At 29.2% G+C, this 15,837-nt stretch overlaps 1 long non-coding RNA gene across 1 annotated transcript; it reads left to right on the top strand.

Annotated features, from left to right (window-relative positions):
* Window positions 1-4,495: 4,495 nt before the first annotated feature.
* LOC136233249 (uncharacterized) lies at window positions 4,496-6,752 on the top strand. The gene is made up of 5 exons (XR_010690750.1): window positions 4,496-4,641; window positions 4,850-4,978; window positions 5,093-5,166; window positions 6,319-6,391; window positions 6,479-6,752. It is a non-coding gene; the product is annotated as an uncharacterized lncRNA (long non-coding RNA).
* Window positions 6,753-15,837: the final 9,085 nt, after the last annotated feature.

Here is a 15,837-nt window from a genome sequence, read left to right as displayed (position 1 = left end):
ACAACCGCAATAGCTATTAGCTAGCTAACAACTGAACCAAACATACTCTTAATTAAATGAAACCGCCTTCTATCAATCTGAAAAAATTAATTAAATGAGCTAATTAAAGAAATTCTTTGTCCGATAATGCCTCATATATTTTTAGGATAAATAATTTATTAATCTTTATCTTTTTTTTACTTAATGCACTTTTTAATGCTTTTACTTTAAAAAGCACATTATAAGGTCTTTATTATTTTGGCCATCATTAACTATGTGATGTTTTTTTTTTAGATTTTTGACCAAACGCATCTTAGTTTTCATGACAGTCATAGAGCGACACGAAAGGTCATGCTACTTTATTATTTTCTATTTGCGTATTTATGTCGAATATAACGGTTAAAAATCTAAAAAAAATAGTCATAAAGACCAAAATGTTAACAATTATAAAGGAGAGAGAGTTTATAATCTGTTTTTCAAAATATGATGACTAAATAATATGTTAGATAAAAATGAGAGGACTAATAAATTATTTATCCTATATTTTAAGGTGCATTGTGATTATATATATATTTTTTTTATGATAGAGATATATGGTGAATCCAAATGTTACTCACTTTTGCAATTTTGTGCTTAGAAAATAGATGGAGAGTTGGATAGATGGAGAGTGGGAAGGAGACAGTCGATCGACTGAGGCACTTGATTAGTCTATCTAAGCGCTTTTTTTTTTACTCTAAGCCGCTTGGGCTCTGCTTAAACCGCCTCGATACCACTTAGACTGCTTAGGCACCGCCTAAACAATCATGGACGTAATTTTTATTGTGAATTTATTTTTTTGCTTTATTATAAATCATTTTTAAGTTGTTTTAATGATATTGTTGTTGGAATGTTGATATTTACATATTAAATATGTAGATTGCAAACGTACGTATTTTTCCATATTAAATAATTTTATATTATTATTCTTAGATAGTATAATACATATTTTACTTGAATTTATATAACAATTTGTTGATTAACAAATAAAAAATACAAAAATACAAATTAGATCAATCCTTCATTAATCCTCGAGGATCATGTTGATCCAACTAGCATCTAACATTTTTTTACAACTTTGGAGGTCACTCTATGAATGAAGTTCTTCTTTATGAGTTTGAAAATCAAAACTTTATTATAAAATGATTCAAAAAAAAAACTTTATTATAAAAAATGAGGAAATTACATGAAAAATATATATCAGCTTTATTTTATAGTCAAGGAACATGCTTGTATATATTTTATCAATAAATTAACTTTTTCTAATTATATTATCAAAATCTCATATTTTATCTTATTTTTGTCAAATTAAACAGTTAAGAAAATATTTTAAAATTATATAATTATTTTTTTGGGAAAGAAAATTATATAATTATTAGGCTTATTTTTTTTTTATGTTCATAACTATTCTTCCCCAAATTAACTTCTTCCTCCTTACAGTTTCTGTGATTTTTACTTTCACTACTATTACTTGCTCTGATCTCATTTTTCTTTTTTGTCACTAAAAATATATATATATATATATTTTTTTTTTGACATCTCTTTGTTTTCTACACCCTGAATCTGTCAATTTTGGTTATATCCTTTTCCTATTTTCTCTATTTTCCATTCTTACCGTACTAAGTTATTTGAACTGATCTTAAGGAGGTCCAATATAACTTAAAGAGTTCAGATGGGTCATGGTTTGTGTAAAGAAATAAGAGATCGGCCGAAGTAATGACCTTCAGTCATCTTCATATTATCGAAGGTAATTTTTAACAAATTTAAAATCAATATTTTGTTTTTATCTAAAAAAAAAATTCTATATTTAGTTAGGATTAAAAAAAATGGAGTATTGATAACTAGTTAACAAAATCAAAAATCAAACAAGCACCTACCATTAAAAAATTAGGATTAATTTCAAATAAACCCACGTAGTTTCACGTTTTTATAAATCGGTAGCTGTGGTTTTTTTATTACAAAATAAATTATGTGGTTGGTATTGTTAGTCATTTTGGATTGACTTTGTGAAGTATGACAGATAACGACCTAAAAATAAATTTATTTAAAAACTAAAGTTGTTTAGTATCATATTTACTATGAAATCACATTTTTTTATATCAATATCCGTAAATATATTTCTCTCAATACATAAAATACTAAATCATTCCATCTTTCTTATGACTTTGATGATTTCACATGGTTTTTCAATAATTTTCAACTTCGAAAAAACTCTTTCAGCATATACAGCGGTCACTAGCATAGTTACTATTAAAAAAAGCAATTGAAATATTTGGATAACAATCTATTCATTTGACAAATTCAAGAATTTCAAATGTTGATATCAACATATTGAACAAAGTCATTTACAACAGTCTCATTTCTAAATAAACACTGTCTGCATCAATATATGAAATATTATTATGATAAAATATAGTTATTAAATGATGTGTTTTGATTGTTTAGACCTCGAAATTATAATTATTGTGGTTGAATATTCGAAGAATTTTAATTTATGTATTGTTTTATAAAAATGTTATTTTTCAACCATTCCTTCATTATGCTCTAAATTTGTACTGCAATTTGTTAGATCTCTTGAATTATTTTGGTAATCATTGCATATTTTGAAATTAATTTTTTTTTATAGTTTTTTTCAATGTTATTTTTAGGTCTCTTCCTCTCTTCGTTCATTGTTTTAATTATTTGAAGTTGAATATTGGAGTTATCTATTAATTTCAAATATGGATCGGCCATTGAATTTTTGTCAGCTTAGATTCTAACTGTTAATATATTCAAAAAACATGTGATGCAATGTATATATAATTACTAATTTTCTAACTTAACAAAAAAAAAAAAAAAACCCATCCATTTATATATTTACACATGTCAATTAAATAAATTATTTTAATTGATTTAACACATTTCTCCATCATTGAAACAATAGACCAAACATGGTTTCTTATAGGCATAACATCCAAATGGTCCCTAAACTAAAGTTTCAAAATCAATTAGGACCATAAATTATCAAAATCATTAATCAGGTTCCTGAATTAGTTAAAAATCATCAATTGAATCTCTATTCTAAACAAAAACATTTAATTGAGACCTCATAAAAAAACCATTCAATTGAACAGTTTCATACTTTCTTTCCCAAACCCATTTTGAACCAACACACAGATTATTATAGGAACACATGGTGTTAGGAACCTAATTGATGATTTTTGCTTAGTATAAGAACCTAATTGATAGAATGAAGACTCAATTAATGATTTTTACTTAATATAATAACCTAATTGATGATTTTGCACTACAAAAAAAGTGGTCTATTACGACACTTTTTTAACGACGCTAATAAAAAAGTGTCTTGATATTTTTTAATTTAGCAACACTTTCACAATTATGTCGGCTTTTATTTTTATTTAGTGACGCTTTTAATTATTTGATGGCATCTTTAAAAAAGTAACTATGCTTTTGATAAAAGAGTCAGCATTTTTTTAAGTTGGAGACAGTTCAAATTTTGGGTCGGAAAAAATGTCCCGATATTTTTAAGTTTGAAGACATTTTTAAATTTTGTCTCCATAATTAAGAATTTCATCATGTTTTTTTACTCGCTTTTTATAATTACTTAATTTTTTATTTTTTCTTGGCACTTTTAATAATATAACTGCACAGAAAAAAGTGTCCACATTTTTTTAGATTCAAGGTAGTTTTTAGAATTTATGCGGATAAAAAAGTGTTTTAATGAATTTGTTTTAACAATAAGTATAAAAAATTTAATTACAAGTAATTTTTTTATCAATTAATTGAATTAAAATAATTTCTTCTTAATATTTACTTAATCTAAATTATATATATATAATATATAATATTAAATTTTGGGTTAAGGTGCAAAAATACCCCTAACGTTTTGGGTCAGGAGCAATTTTATCTCTAACGTCTAAAATAGTGCAATTTTACCCGTAATCTTGGAAGTCAAGGGCAATTTTGCCTCTAACATTGATAAATTGAGTCAACTTGAGAAATAATTCATCAAATTGTCTTCTTGGTCATTAATCTTGTCATCTACACTTCACACGTGGGTCATTTTATCAATAACAAATTACAAACATATGTTGAGATGTGAAAATATATATATACTGTCTTCTGTACGAATTGGACAAAAAATTTACCCAATTTATAAATATTAATTTTCAATTCTATTATTAAATTATAAAAAATAAGAAATCCTTTTTTTAGAACGAATTGATATGCAATTGGTGCAAAATAAGGGAAAAAAATATGTCTTTTATAATAATGTCTAAAATTGATCCAAATTATCAACGTTAGGAATAAAATTCCTTTTGACTACCAATATTAGAGATAAAATTGCACAATTTTAGACGTTAGAGATAAAATTGCTTATGACCCAAAACGTTAGGGGGTACTTTTTCACCTTAACCCCTAAATTTTTTACATATCATTAATATACATTTTCTTTTTCCTTTACTGGGTTATTTATGCGTTTCCCACCACGAGTCTAGATTCCTCTGCGGCTCCTCCTCGCAGATTGACGAGTCTAGACAAGGAATCTTCGCCGGAGCAGATCGACTTCGACCTTTGCCAGTGCTCCTCCTCGCATATCGACTTAGACCTTTCAATATCCGTTAGGTATAGTCTCTTAATTCTTTGTTTTCTTCGTAGTGGACCTATGGAAATAGAATTAGGGGTTTGATCGATTCTATTTCTCTTGATCTATTTCGGATTCCTCTGTATGTTCAATTATCTTGGATTTTCTGACTTCAATAAAATTTAGTTTGAGACAATTTCTTTTAATTTTTTTTTCCGATAACCTTGATTTACTTTAAGTTTGATTTAGGCTGAGAACCTTGCGTATTGATTTGATGTGTGCAAAAGATGTGGGGGAACTGCAGATTTGGTAAAGGGTGGAGGATGGAGCAAAGGAGAAAGGATGAGGAAACTAAGTGGTGGTTCCTTTTAAATGACAGTAAGCTTCATTATTTCCCTTTAATATCAATATTGCCTTAGTGTGTTGTTTTGTTTTGGTATACTGAGAAGGTTTTAGTTTTCTGCTAATGTTATTCACTTGTTTCTTATTAAGGGTGTAAACTGGCGAGACAGGGCAAGGTAGAGATGGGGAATACCTCCGCAACAATTGACCCTCTACTCGACAAGGTATTTGATGGAATTCAACATGTTTATCTATGCAAATATATGTCTGAATAATATGCATTTTGCGGAGGGAACAGGTGATTGATTCTACTATTGTGTATTCCAAAACTTGATGGGTTCTATGAATCCGTTGTATGATGGGTTCTATGAATCCGTTGTATGATGGGTTCTATGAATCCGTTGTATCCTAAATTATTTATTTTGGTTTTGCACTTTAGCTGGATAACATTATTTTTACTGTTCTGGTTGATATTTAGGGTGCCTTTTAGGAAATGGAATACTTTCTAATAGTAACTAGTACTAGTAGGTGGTATGTTTGGAGATTCTAAAACCTTATTTCTGGATGGAATGAATTTTGTTGTTATTTAAAATGTGAAAAGATGATAAAAAAAATGTTTGGGTAAATATTTAGGATTATGTGGTTTAGCTTGCAGAGCTCGAGTTTATTTTCTGCCCCTTTTGTGTTTTATGTGTTTATTGCAACAAGTTCATTATTTCTAAGTTGAATATTGGCTTTGAATTGTCAAAATCCTTGCTTTGATATTATATTACAATTAATGAAAGAGGCATTTTTTTTGATAATTGCATAATATTGTACTATTCTTCATTGCTGCATAACTTTTCATTATTAATTTAGTGAATGTGGTTGTGAATGATTTATTGGTCATTCATTCTTGAGCATTATATGGGTTGAATGATAATAGCACTTTTATTTTCCCCAAGGTTAGTTTTTGCAGATAATTTATGTTATAAAGTTTGAACAACATATTATACTATGTGAATGGAACTAGTTAAGGGTCAGGCATTATAGCTTCAAACATGGAAAGTTTTCACTATAAATCCAGGCCCAAAAACACATGCCAAAAGAAAGAAAATTACTATTTTGGGATTTATATATAGGATTGCTTTAGATTTAAAACATTGTAAACAAAGTAATTTGTCTCATAGATTGCTTTTAGTTATATATGCCTTATATGTTTGTGTTTTCTAGACCTATTATGTCTTTTTATTAGAATGGTATTCCAACTCTATTTTGTTGATCAATATAGGATTAGTTTAGTGCTCTGGAATTTGGGTGGTTCTTATCATAGCTCTGACTTCCACTTTGAATATTTTCAGCAAATTTATCATTTGTTCTATGTGTTCCTTATACAGGTCCATATTGGCTTCTGTGGGCAATGGTTCCTCCTCCTATGAGCAATTTAATCAAGATTTTGAACTTAATTTGGTATTTATTCTCACTTAAACTCTTATATATATATATTAAAGATTGAGCTTTTCAATCATCTAACTATATCTCTCTCATATTTATAAGGAATGGAACCACAGTTGCTAATGAAGGGAAAGAACAAATTCGGCTGCATTTCAAGAAGACATTTTTTCTATCTGCAAGGAAATAAACGACAGAGTGTTTCATCGTGTTTCATGCATTTAACTCTGACTTGAGTTATTATTTTTAAGTAGAAGTTGCTTAGGAAGTTTTGGTTGTATTAGAAGTTTCTAGGTTTTTTAAGAGCATTTAACTCTTAACATACCAGTATTTATGTCAAGACTGTTGAATTATATCGAAGTTAGTTCCAGTTCTATTTTGTCTACTTTCTTAATGTATTTTTTTCTATCATTATGTGTTAATGGGTATTTTATGTAGTTAAATATGGTTTTATAATTAAATGGTTTGAATTAGAAGGTTTTTATAATTAAAATACGCAGTATTCAAATATTTTTGAAACGAAATAACGACATAACAAAAATTAAGTGTTGTTAATTTTGCGACGCTTTATTAAAACGTAGTCGAAATATTGAAAAATAAAAATAAATAATATAAAAAAGGTACGACGTAAAAAATTTAAGTGTTGGTAACATGACGACGATTATTTGCAATATGTCGTCGGATTAAATTTACCCATACAAGGTTTTATGCGTCGTTAAAATTAACGACACGCGATTTAATGATGCTTTTGACGACACGTTGAAAAGCGTGGGTAAGGGCTTAACGACACCGAAAAGCGTCGTTAAACCATAAATTTTAGTGTCGTTATAGATCAATTTTTTTTTGTAGTGTTGATAGTTTAAGGTCCAATTGATTTTAAAATTTTAGGTTTTATTCAATGGGTGTAGTGCCTTTCTTATATTAGGACAAATCTTTTATACCATAGACTCCCCCATTCGCATTGACAGAAAAAAAATCACTAAAAATCCAATTTCATTGGTTATAGTTTCCAATAAGTGGAAGTTTTCTTCTATGAAGAAGCTTCTTACTAAAAGTATTATTAATGAGCACAAATAATTCCACTCGTAATTAATTTATAATAAGTGGATATTTGCGATTACTGGAAACTACATATAATAATTAAAATATGTTCATAAAAATTATATACAATGGTAAAAAATACGATTAAAAATATTTATAGTAATTTAAAATATGCTTATTAAAAGTATTAATTGAAAAAAATTTAATTAATTATACATATTAGTATTTAATTTAGTATGCCAAATGTCATTATTATTGATGCCAGTGTATAAATAATATGGTGGGTCTGATATATAGTAAATTCTTAAAAAAGAAAAATACTAATCATTATTTTATTGAGAAACAACTTGTATAAAGAAAATAATAATATAATTATCACATTTTTAAGGATATAATTATCACATTTTCATCAATACTAAAATCTGTGTGCTCTACACTATTAAAGAACAAAAATTTGAATAAGAGTCTATTTGGTTTACTAGTTTTGTTGGTTAGTTGATTTTTTTTTTTTTTTTTTTTTTTTTTTTTTTTTTTGTTAAAAACAACTTTTTCAAAATATTACCAAAACATTTTTTATATTTTGTTTAGAATTAAAAAGTAAAAAATAATTCCGAACAAAAGAAAACAAAGAGATACTAAAACTATCCGTATCATACCAAATAAATAAAATTTATACAACTAAACACATCATATTAAGAAAATCAACATATCACACCAATAAATAAACATTTCACGCTGTAAAAAAACTAAAATTATTATTTGAATTTCTTACTACTCTCTAATAGTATAAAACACATGGTGTTATCGTATTAAGTTTTTTGGGACCTCAAGTAGGTCCAATATAACTTAAGGAGTTCAGGTGGATCCTAGCCTATAAAGAGAAAGAAAGAATGACGACATCGGTCGAAGTTGTGACCTTCGGTCGTCTTCATTATGTCAAAGGCTATCTGGAGGATACATTTGTGAAGAACACGTGGACCAATCAGAGCACCAGATTTCAAATGTACGCTCCTCATTCTTATAATCATGTTGGCACGCAAAGATAGTGTCCATTGACCTATCACAAGTCGCCACGTGTCTAGAAATATCATTATAATTATCTATAAATAGCAGAGGTGTTTCCAGAATCGAGGTATCTAATTCTTAATCACTTTAATATACTCTTATTCACTTAGTCTTTGATTCTCTCTCGATTATCAATTGACTTTATCATCGGAGAGGGTTTGCCGGTTTTCGACCCTATTTTCTGACCATTGTTGTGATTTTAGGTTATCGGATTGGAGATCAGAATACAGAAATACGATAACATTTTAGTGCGGTGAGCGTGGAACCTACTTTGTGATAGGATGGTTTACATTCAGTCGTCAGTGGTACATCCCATAGTGGAGCCTGTTATTCACCAAATTACTCCACAAATTATTCAGCCAGTTGCTCATTCTCCAATTCGACTCACTCAGAGAGTTGAGGATATTCCTAGTTCTTCCGCTACTGCAAATTGTTCCTTACTAGATTCTCGTAATATGCTAATTCCTCCTTTTTTTGTCACACTTATGCTCGATCAACGGATCAAAGCTTGTTTCTTTTAGAACTAGTGTCACGTCCCTGTCTAAATTTCTAAAATTTATATTTTCATATTAGTATATATTATAATTATTGGGTGTGTGAAGTTAATTTGGTGCTATAGAAAAAGTTTGGGGTTAATTTGATGGTTTTAAGTGTAAATTAAAAGGTTAGGATAAGTTTTAAAATATTATAGAAAGATGGAGGATCAAACGTGATATTTGTCAAATTTGGATATATATCTTCCAAATTCTTCCCGATACATCGCCATCTTCTTCTTTTTCTTTTCTGTTTATATTCCTTTCAAATTTATCAATTTTCTCTGAACCGTTTCTCCATCATTTCTTTGATTTACGGAGATTCGACCATTCGAATCACTCGAAATTTAAAACATAGCATCCTTATGTATAGATTTAAGTCCTAACCGAAGAGTTTTTGAGTTTCGGCAGTGTTTGGAGGGAAACGTTTTAGACAGAATTTAAAGGAGAATTGAACGGGTCTTTTTTACTCAATTAATAGCTAAGGTAAGTAACTATCAACTATATTTTGAGTTTTATGTATATAGATATATATATATAATCAAAGAATTTTCAGAAATTGATATTTGAAGGTTATGCATGAATTTTGTAAAATTGGGGTTTTTCATGATTTTTCTTTTTATTGTGAAATTATGGTTCAAATGAAGCTATTGACTATGCTTCTATGAGAATTTTAGATTTTACTTGATTATGTTGATTTAAGGGTTAATTTGGTTGATTAACTTTGGAATTTTTATTGATTTTGGATTGATATTTTGAATAACTGTGGTTACTTTTACAAAATGGCTAATTGAAGCCAAATGATTTATGGTTATGAAATAGTTTGGAATTTGATTGTGAAAAGAAAATTGAGTACGTTATGATTTTATGATTTTTTATCCATCGAGAAATGTCTATATAGGTGCTGCTGGAAAATCAGATTCGTACCTGAATCTTGTGATGTATTTTTCGATCAGATATATGGCGAATCTGGCATGGAGTCCTAAATGAAAGTTCTTTATTTTTATCTTACGTTTCTAGGGGTTTCTGAATCGTCTTATTCGGACTCTGTATGAAGAAGTTAGGATATAAACGGAATATGTAGGTCATTTTAGCTTTAAACGAGAATTTGGTTTTTGTTTTGATTTTTCTCCTTAGTATGACTTGGAATTGATATTTGAGAGTTTAATAGTTAGCTTAAAAATATACGTATCTCAGATGTGAAGTAAGGTTAGAAGACTTTGAAATGATATGATGAGTTTTGAAGTTAATATATATATGTGATTAAGAAAGTGAAAATGTGGAGATTTCAATTAATTGTTTTGGAGGTTGATTATAAATTGGAGATTATGATAGGAGTTTAACAAGTTATGGAATCTTAATTTGAATAAATGATATCCGAATTCAAAGTGCAGATCTATTGTTCAACTTTTTTGGGTTGAGGTTTAGAATTATTGAGAGTTATATAAATGATGTTTAGAGAGATACCGATGTCAGTGATCAATGAGAAGTAAAGTGGGATAATATATTAGAGTTCATGATTTGATGATTACATATGAAAATTTGGTAAGCTTAAATAGTGTTTGAGGAAATAATTAAGATATAAATTTTGAGGACAAATTTTTATGATCTTAAGCATAGTTTGAGGTAGAAAATTAAGAGATAAATATGATATAAGAGGATATATGTGTTGATAAGTGAAATTTTGTAGTACATATATTGTTAATAGAAGTTATTTTTAGTTGAAGTTTGTGTGATTATGGTTTAAGTTTATATAAGGATCAAATTGAGTGTTTATAGGTCAAATAAGAAAATCGAATGATATTATAAATTTATTGACTTTTATGGGTGTAAAGATATCATTTGGAGTTTGGAGAAAAAAAACATTGATTATCGTAATTTAGGTACTCTATCTTCCTTGGTTATATGGTTTTATGGTTTGAAGAAAAGATTGAAGTTTCGAGGATTTATAGTCTAAATTTACATAAATATCAAATTGAGTATTTATAGATTAAATAAAGAAATTGAATGACCTTATAGAATTTTAGGCTTTTATTGTGTTTGAGGATATCGCTTGGAGATTTTAAAAAAAAAAACTTTCACATTGCGATTTAAGTAAATCGTAGTTGTTATCCATATAGTTTGATGAGAAACTTAAATTTATTTGGAGTTATTAATGGGATGTAGGATGATGCGTATAAGAATGATCTATATTGATTTTTCTTATTGTCAGGATTTGATTATAGAGGTTTTACGAAAATAAATAAGTCAAAGTGATATTCATAGAGGAAATATGTTATCAATATAAGGTTTATATTTGATTGATGATGACTTGGAGTTCATATTTATCACGATTGGAGTGAAAAATTATAGATACAATTATTGTTATTATGATGAAATAAGATTATATATTGAATCAAATCATTGATTCGGATTATTTGAAGTTTAGGAAAAATATAATATCGTACATATTAGTGGTTCAAACGTGATTTTTTTTTAAGTCTATAGAACTTGGAGATAGGCGAAATATATTGGATATATATGCAATTGATGAAATCAATTGTGATTTAAATCTATTAAAGTGAGATTGAGTTTAATGCTAGCAAAATACGACTATAAAGTGTATCATATATCAAATATATGATATTTGAAGTTTAGAGTTATATATATCAAATATGATATTTGAAGTTCTATTGTGGATTTATTAGTGATGGAATTAAATAGGTTGAGGTTTAGAGTTACTAAGCGTTATCTTTAACTGATTGTTACAAAGATGTCGATATTGATAAATCATGGAGTTAATGGAAGGAAACATTAGAATTTGTGGTCTTATGATGATTATGAGGAATCTGGATAATTTGAAATAATTTTGTGATCTTGGAGATTATTTGAGGAAGAAAATTTAGATTAGAGAACGTGAATTTCAAGGACGAAATTTCTTAAGGTGGGGAGAATTGTCACGTCCGTGTCTAAATTTCTAAAATTTATATTTTAATATTAGTATATATTATAATTATTGGGTGTGTGAAGTTAATTTGGTGCTATAGGAAAAGTTTGGGGTTAATTTGATGGTTTTAAGTGTAAATTAAAATGTTAGGATAAGTTTTAAAATATTATAGAAAGATTGAGGATCAAACGTGATATTTGTCAAATTTGGATATATATCTTCCAGATATCTCGCCATCTTCTTCTTTTTCTTTTCTATTTATATTCCTTTCAAATTTATCAATTTTCTCTGAACCGTTTCTCCACCATTTCTTTGATTTCGGAGATTCGACCGTTCGAATCACTCGAAATTTAAAACATAGCATCCTTATGTATAGATCTAAGTCCTAACCGAAGAGTTTTTGAGTTTCAGCAGTGTTTGGAGGGAAATGTTTTAGACAGAATTTAAAGGAGAATTGAACGTGTCTTTTTTTACTCAATTAATAGCTAAGGTAAGTAACTATCAACTATATTTTGAGTTTTATGTATATAGATATATATATAATCAAAGAATTTTCAGAAATTGATATTTGAAGGTTATGCAGGAATTTTGTAAAATTGGGGTTTTTCATGATTTTTCTTTTTATTGTGAAATTATGGTTCAAATGAAGCTATTGACTATGCTTCTATGAGAATTTTAGATTTTACTTGATTATGTTGATTTAAGGCTTAATTTGATTGATTAACTTTGGAATTTTTATTGATTTCGGATTGATATTTTGAATAATTGTGGTTACTTTTACAAAATGGCTAATTGAAGCCAAATGATTTATGGTTATGAAATAGTTTGGAATTTGATTGTGAAAGGAAAATTGAGTACGTTATGATTTTATGATTTTATATCCATCGAGAGTTATCCGGATCGGTGGTTTTATATTTGAAGACCATGTTCAGTGAGGGACATGGCCTGTGTACACAGTCTGAAGACCTATTGGGTATGGCAGCGAAGTGTCGGGTAAGACCATATGGGATAGGCAATGTTAAGAGACGTCTCGACTATATATGTGGTTATGGATTGATACTTAAGGGGAGAAACTCAAGGATGGATACAATGTTTTAAGTTCATTTGGATTATGTTTTCGGTTATGATTGATTTTGATATAAGGTTTTACGTTTGATTGTTTACGAGTTGGTTTGATAAAACATTTATTTGATTACAAGTTGGTTTGATAAAACATTTATTTGATTATGAAATTGTTTGATGAATTATTTGTTTTGATTCGTTTTGATAAAATGCATTATATATATATAAAGTTATATGAACTTCAGTTTTGAGTATATTTTATAAGGTTTTGATTAAATCCCTTTATAGATGTATATATGTAGCTATATTAAGTAAAGTTGGTTTTTATAGCTGATAGTTTCTTACTGAGATTTTTATCTCACGTTTTTAAATGTTTTAATGTTTTTAGGTGAGAAAGTACATGATATAGAGAAGGTTATCGACCGTTTAGGCGAGGTTTGGAAGTTGGCTGCTTATTGTTAGAATTATGGTTAGAACTTTGGTATTTCAATTGTAATATAATATGATATTATGATATTGAGATAAATTGGAGACTCCTAAATGTTGATTATGATCTTTTTATTTCACGCCCGATGCCGATTGAGGTCGTCTAGGGTCGGGTGTGACAACTAAAGCAACGGTGCTTCATGGATAATCTTACAAAGCAGTTGATATACAACATGGGCTCTGTTCAAGAATCCATGAATATTTTGAGAGTTGAGCACGCTTCTCAAATGGAGGCAATGCACCTAGAATTGTTGGAAACCAGGAGAGGTGTTAGGAATGAGGAAGGAGGAAGTTCTGTTGCTTGTCCCACATGACATCATACCACAAGAACATGTCCTAAGAAGAAGGATCGTTCAACAGAGTCTCAGCCTGAGAAAGTAAAGGGAAAATCCAGGGAAAGGTCTGACAGCCCTCCATATCGGAGATATCATTATTCACCTTCTTCGGTGAAATTACGACCTATGATAAGAATAAGAAAATCAAGATCCCCAAAGAGGCAGAGATATGATTGTCATGATTCTCCTTAAACAATGGATAGACATTATGATTCTCATAGAAGAAGTCCTGGTGCGTCTAAGTCTACTAAGCATCAAGATTCGAAGCCTGCAAGGCAAAAACCACACTTTCCCTGATGGAGGAAATGCTAAGTCTCATCAAGGGTGAGCTTCGACAAGCCATGAAGGATGAAGGTTTTCAGTCTAAGTGTTCGGTAGCTATTAAAACTGAAACTCCTTTAAGTGCCGAGATCATGAGCCAACGAATGCCGAAAGGATTTAAATATCCGGTGCTAAAAGATTACAACGGAATGACCGATCCCACTTTGCACGTAAAAAACTTTTAAAGAGCTTTACAAACCACTACGGCCATGTATGCGGTCATGTGTAGGTTGTTTGCGACAACATTGTGGGATTCAGCTGCCTACTGGTATGATCAATTACTACCTGGGTCTATTCGGGCTTTTAGACAGCTTTGGCCAAATCTAGTAAAGAAGTGGTTTCGACCATTTTATCTTTTAAGGCACCGAGTTCATTTTCGAACTTGTTCTGGGCCTTAAGATACTTTTCTGAGTTAAGCTTCAAAGCATTATGTTCTCCTTGAAGATCCTTTAAGGTATGCAGATGTTTTTTTAATAAGTTCATCCTTGGAATAGATGAGTTCTTCAAGTTCATCAATTCAAGCTGCTTTTTGGATAGCTATTTTCTCAGCTTTCTCGGATGATCATGCCTTTTGTTGAATTTTATCTAGTTCTTCCCAAGCTATAAACAACTCACTTCTTACATTGTCCAACTCTTTTGGAGCTTCGATAATAGAAAGATATTGATCATCCATCTTCAGCTTTAACTCGTGATATTTTTCAGCCAAATTGTGAAATTGTTCAATAAGTAAGGTGGTGGAGGATAGATCCTGTAAAACGAAGAATGAAAGTAATAAGCGGGAGAGCAAAATAAAGCAACAAAAAAACAATCAAGGGAAGGTAAAAACTTACAGCAACTTTCCTCGCTAAAGCTTCGCGGGACGCTCCAAAAGCGTTTAGGTGCTTAAAAAATTTGGCATCATTCGATATAGCTGACAAACGAGCAACATCTTCATTAATGCCGGAGATCCAAAGGGTTAATCGATCCCTAAAAAAAGTAGACCACAACTACGAAAGGAAGAGTTAAAAATAAGAAAGACAGTAGAATAACCAGTTAACGAATTTCAAATTTGGTATAAGGGAAATTTACCTTAAATCGGTTATATTGAGCAAATTTTGTTAGCTCTTCGTGAAGGAAAATAGACAAGTCTAGGCACAACTTAATTATAAAATTGTATCTATTTTATCAATTTCTCTTATCCCAAGATCCGTTAATCGTTATTTCATATAAAGAGGGATTAAACATACGTAACTTTATTGATGAACTATCTATCGTTGCAAACGGAGTGCCCACGAGGATATCACCGTCAATCATGAGCACAAACAAAACCAAAACTAAAACGTTAGTAACTAACCAAATAGCAACCAAGTGTAGATTGCCTCTAATGGTATCCACACGAACTAAGAAACGAATGGAACGAGAAAATTAATTTATCGAATGAGAGACATGAAGAACCTTTCTTCTCTCAGAATGGGCTAATTCGAAATATACAACATAGGGGTGTATTTATAGTGTTTGATTTTTTCTAACTCTTATTCTCATTAAATTTAATTCACTGGACTTTCAATTCCATTGGTTTTTCTAATAAATAAAACATTTATTAAAATAATTTATATTTAATAAATATAATAAATAAATACAATCCCAATCCCATTAGAGTACTACAATTAAGTTAGAATAACAATTCAGAGATATAATCAAAATTATATTATCCAA

The sequence above is a fragment of the Euphorbia lathyris genome, chromosome 6 (assembly GCF_963576675.1).
Source record: "Euphorbia lathyris chromosome 6, ddEupLath1.1, whole genome shotgun sequence".
NCBI lineage: Eukaryota > Viridiplantae > Streptophyta > Magnoliopsida > Malpighiales > Euphorbiaceae > Euphorbia > Euphorbia lathyris.
The sequence above is the reverse complement of the archived record's forward strand: the minus strand, read 5'-3'. Positions and strand labels throughout refer to the sequence as shown.